Consider the following 5419-nt stretch of genomic DNA (forward strand, 5'->3'; position numbering starts at 1 on the left):
ATCCCTAACAACTTTGGGTGGAGATCGATTTGGCTAATGTAGGCATTGTGAAGGAGTCGTAAGCCACATCTGTCGCAAATATCTTGTGAAGATAAACCAAAATGCAGGGAGTTCTAATCATTTCATTTGCCTAATGTGCTTACCAGTAAAGGTGAAGAAGTTGGCTATACAGAAATATCTATCAGTCCAAGGAGGTCTTGAGAGAATGAAACATGCTTATACTTGCGTACTTCATAGCGTGCATAATCTAAGATTGACATGTTTGAGTTTGGGATTAAGATAATCACTTCCCAGCCTTTTGGCTAAGATGAAGTTCTTATGAGTTTAATATCTGATGCATCCTCTATCCAAGGACAATATATGAAATGGCTTTTTGGAACAGGGAGATGGAAAAGGACCCTGCTCTTTCTACTCTGTGCACGGACCTGGTATTGCAGTACTTCCAGGAACGGTGCACCCCCTCAGGGGCAACAGTAGTGGTGCAAATGGCAGGCTCATTCTGGCTTTTGAAGTCATCCCATGGACCTTTGCACAGAGGAGGTCCAGTGGTTTGCTTGTGGTCCTGCGGCAGGAGCCGGGCAGAAAGCCAGGCTCTGGAGTCCCTGGCCTGAGCACCTAAGGCCTACCTTCCATGTGTGACAGCTGACTTGTGTGCGTGTGGCCGTCAGGGTCAGCCTCACCACACTCCATCCACCCCAGGAAAGTCCCAACCTCCACCTCTCCCCACATGCCTCCATCTATTCTCTGTGTCACTCCCCTCAAAAAACCACCACCAAAAAAAGGAAAAAAGAATTGGAAGGTAGATACTGGGTAGCAGATGACAGAGGACAAAACAGTTAAACATATTGGTCAGGCCATCCTTTCGTTGCTAGTTTAAGAGACTTCAACCAGTCTCAATTTAACCTTCTGTTAGTTATCGTAGTATCTAGTATAGGATGGTGATATCTAGAAATTTGCCACGTATCTTATCAGAAATATGACCAGTAAATACAATTGTATCTCTTTTTGTGAAACGAATCTACCTTTAATTCCTCCTCATCATTCACAAAGCTCTTACATTATTTATGCAGTTAGACTCAAGTAATGTATTTATTGCTACAAGTAGATCTGTGGTCTAATATAGACACAGTAGTATTGTTTGCCCAAGAGATACATTGAAACACCTATTTCTACGTCTTACATAATGGGAACTGGCATTTGAGAAACTTGAAAATTAAAAGTTAATGAATCAAGGGCACCTGGGTGGTGGTTTAATCGGTTAAGGGTCCGACTCTTGGTTTCTGCTCAGGTCATGATCTCAGGGTCCTGGAATCAAGCCCCACGTTGGGTTCCATGCTTAGTGGGGAGTCTGCTTGAGGATTCTCTCTCTCCCTCTCTGTCTGCCCCTCCCCGATGCACACACACGTGCTCTCTCTCTCTCACAAAAAAAAAAAAAAAAGGAAAATAGCTAATGAATCCCATTAAAATACTCAAAGTATTTTAAAAGATAAAATGAATTCCAAGCCAGCAAGATTCGATGGGAAATGGAGTGCATCCATTAACTCACCTGTGGGGAGAATGTGTAGGCAGAAAGGTGGCACCCAGCTCCTGAACCAGAGGAGAAGGAACCACACAAGCAAACGTCAGCAATGTCCATTCAAACAGAACAAGCTCTTCAGCAAAGGAAAGTTAGGATTTAATTTCAGGAAAGACTGTATTTAAAAAAGCTCACTTGGTCAGCCCAAGGCTGTCTAGGAAGATCACCCTGTTACGAGGTATGCCCCTACTGTCAAGATGGGTCTATCAGAAAATCTCATTCAGCCATTCGCTCATTCATTTATTTAACTAGCTTCTACCGAGTGCCAACAAAACGCTGACATGGGGCAAGAGTCCGATGGAATGATGGCAAGCTGAACAGACAGGACTCACATTCATTAGCTTTCACGGTAATTCGAAGGATAAGCAGCAATTGAATAATCACAGCTAGAATATAATGACAAATAGTGGTAAGTTCTGTACAGGAAATGTTTAGGAGATTATAAAAATAACATTAAGAAATGGGATCGGGGAGATTTGGACACACACCCCCAGATCGTACTATCCTAAATTAACGTGCTGGGATGTGATCCCAGGCATTCTGATCCCAGAGCCCACCTTTCTAAATTTCATAATATGTCAGCAAAACAAACATGCGGAGAATACAACTTAACCTGTTTTTGGATAGATAGATCTTTCAAATGAATCCTTGCTCGCAGGCCAGCTCTTAAAGAGTTGCTTCGTCTCTGCTTCTTTACCCTCACCATTTATTTACATTTTCCTTCCCACAAGCAAATCTTGAAATCCAAGATCAGATTCTCCAGCCGTGGCTATGCCAAATCATGACCCAGCTCGACACTAAAATATAGAAAGTGCATATTGAAGGGCTCAGAGTCAAAGCATTTTCTCTCTAGTGGTTTTATCTCTGTGTTCTGATACGAACATTATAAAGGCGAGGGGAAGGCCCATTGCACATGGGAAACGAGTAAAAATAGTATATTCCAAAAAATGCAACAAAATCCACTGCTTCTCATTCCATGTGTAGAATTTCGATACTAAAATAATTCTTTGAAAAACTCAAAGGGAATGCAGCCCATTAAGTTTCTAAAAAAAGGACAGTCCTTTCTAGATTCACTGAAGGCTGATGTATGACAAGCTTCATTTCAAACGTGCTTTGAAAACATGATGTTAAGTCTGACAAGTCAGACTTTGTAACTTGGCAGAGGCGAAGTTTTTGAAATGTATTTATGTATGTGTTGGGTGTAAACTGTTATTGTACTGGAAAACTTCTTGAAAGGGATTTTTATAAGTCTCATCTTGTCTCTCTCAAGTGGCTGTTAAAAATAGAGAGTTTATTGGCAACTATTTTTCCTTGTGTTAGAGAAGGATTAGCTTAATCCTGGTAAAATATCTTAACATTATACTATATTCAATTTTATACAACTAAACTTTCATTACACATAATACTAAAATAACTGCACGGATCCTAAGTGATTCAAAAGTTATACATTTGTCAAGTCTGTTTTTACAGACCTATGAAACTGAAGCACTGTTCTCTGAGTGAGGTAAATTTTCACCTTCCTACCTACACCTGAATTATTTTAATTTTGGAGTAAGGTTTATTTCTTTTGTTTGTTTTTTCTGTAAAGTGTTCGAGGCTTCCTCTGTGTGTTGAATACAGGATGAAAGAATGAGTCGAGCAAACATTGTGACCTTCACTACGGGGCCCAATTTACAAAGCTATTTGAGATCCTCCTTTTTTAAATAACCCATTTAGATTTAGGACACTTGTGTTACATACTAGAGCTGTTCCCCTTTCCAATAAAAACTCCAAATGTGACATTTTCCCCCTTCACTCCCACGTTCTAGGCCAGTCCCAAGCTAAGTTAAATGGGCAAAATGTGTCCTAATTCCTCATCAACACATTTAGTTCCTTTTTTTTTTTTTTTCTTCTCTAGTGTTCCCTCCGCTTTTTTCTGCTCATTTAAAAATATCTACTGCCCTTCCAGGAACAAAACCCGATATCAAGAAATAATCTGCCTTTGTTTCTGATAGGACAACTTGCATTCCCTCTCAGAGGAGTATTTGTCTTCCAAACCTATCTCTACTCTCCAAATGAAAGAATGCGTCCTTGCTAAAGAATTTCAGAGTTGTTTCTCACTCGTGTAAAGGCGTGTGCCGTGTAGCCGCATGATCTGGACCATCACCGAGCATCCAAGGTCAGGGGCAGGGAGAGAGAGAAGTGAAGGAGTCACATGGGCTCTTTCTCGCCCCAGAGTCCTTTCTTCCTCTCCCAGTGTATTGGCCAGTACAAGTCAGGTGCCTCAACGAATGACCAGGGAATTTATGAAATGTGGGCAGCTTGTGGCTTTTTGGCTGAGCAAAAATGATCGTGGCTTCTTTGGGTACCCTTGGCTCCCTTCTTCCTACACAGAAAACACACCCATGTCCCCACGGTAGATAACCCCACATCCTGGCCCATCGCTGCACGTGACTCAAAGTGCTCAGTGGCATCTTCATCAAAATTAGATAGGAGTCTTTTTGACTCCTATCGTATGAATGGAACTGTTTTTCCCCCCACATTTCCCCCACATACTCACACCCTAAAAGCCACAGTGAAATGATGACGGGAGAACCCCAATGGACACTCCCACTAGGAAGGAGGAAGACCAGAGGACAGAGAGCCGCCGTGATCCATGGCACATCTGCTGAGCTGCTGGAAGATCCAGGAGGGCCCGGAAAGTGCCATCAGCTCTAGCCCTTGCTGCATCCCAGCCCCCTCTGGGGCTTCTTTCTTATCCATTGTCCGACTTGGCCACATATGAAGTGACCTTTAGGGGACAGGCCCTCTTGGAGGACTGCTCAGCTTTTCCGCTCAGCTCCAGCTTAGGGGATTTTGATGACACCAGAGTTGTTTGAAGTGTTTTTTTTTTTTTTTTCCATGCTCACTTTCTTTGGCACTTCATTTCTCTCCAAGACTAAGTTGGTTTCCGGATCTTGGTCTGGAAACATGTGGCCTCTAGAAAAGGAGAGTTGGTGAACAGTGACTGTCCATCACCATGAGGCATAAATTAAAATCCTTCCAATAGTCCTGATATGGAAGTATAGCCACTTGGACCTTTCACAGATGGAGAATGTGGGAAGATATTTTGGGAAGCAAAGTGTCCCTTCCTAGGATGCCTCAAAATAGGCACGTAGGTAACGCTACCCTTGCCAATATGACATTATTTGGGGCCTATAGATATCCCCACTTGGTCTGACTGAGGCAAGCCTGGAGACAATGGAACATAAAATTTGAAAATCGGACTCTTCCCAAAAAATCCAAGACTTGGAGTCACTTCACTGAGGTCGTATATACAATTTTTGCTTCTTTCACTCCACATGCATTAAGCTTTTGGTCAGTTGTTTGCTTTTAAACTAATTGCTAAGATGTTATGTCTGGTCGGACAGGTGCCTGTCACTGCCTTCACCAGGAGAGACTGCCTACCACTTAATTTGCTAAAACACTTAAAATCTCGCACTGTGCAAATTGGAACTTAGTAAGTACCTTTTGCTGATTATGAGAAACCTAGCCTTTTTTTTTTTTTTTTAACCACATTGTTTCTTTTTTGTCCCTATGGCTCCATCTGCACGGGCATGATTGGATGTGGCAAATATCTACTTGTTCTGATTTCTCACCGTGAGTTTTAAACAGCTCAGGCTGTGGGGACTGACATTTCCAGGTCACAGTCAAAAGGCATAGCCAAGGCTTTTGGTCATGTCTAATTCTACTTTGTGCTACCTTTCCTCAGGGCATAATTTCGGTTTAGAAATGAATTACATTAAAGACACCTCAAAGCACTGATTTAGATCCTGCCCTGCCAACCATCTTGGAGGGATTCGGTTACATCTCTGAATTGTTTAA

The 5419-nt window shown here is 42.1% G+C and overlaps 1 pseudogene; it reads left to right on the top strand.

Annotated features, from left to right (window-relative positions):
• Positions 1 to 282: 282 nt before the first annotated feature.
• On the top strand, positions 283 to 462 carry LOC123802345 (U2 spliceosomal RNA; annotated as a pseudogene).
• The last annotated feature ends 4957 nt before the right edge of the window (positions 463 to 5419 follow it).

Source organism: Ursus americanus, chromosome 31, assembly GCF_024610735.1.
Source record: "Ursus americanus isolate L20-20 chromosome 31, mUrsAme1.1.p, whole genome shotgun sequence".
Taxonomy (NCBI): domain Eukaryota; kingdom Metazoa; phylum Chordata; class Mammalia; order Carnivora; family Ursidae; genus Ursus; species Ursus americanus.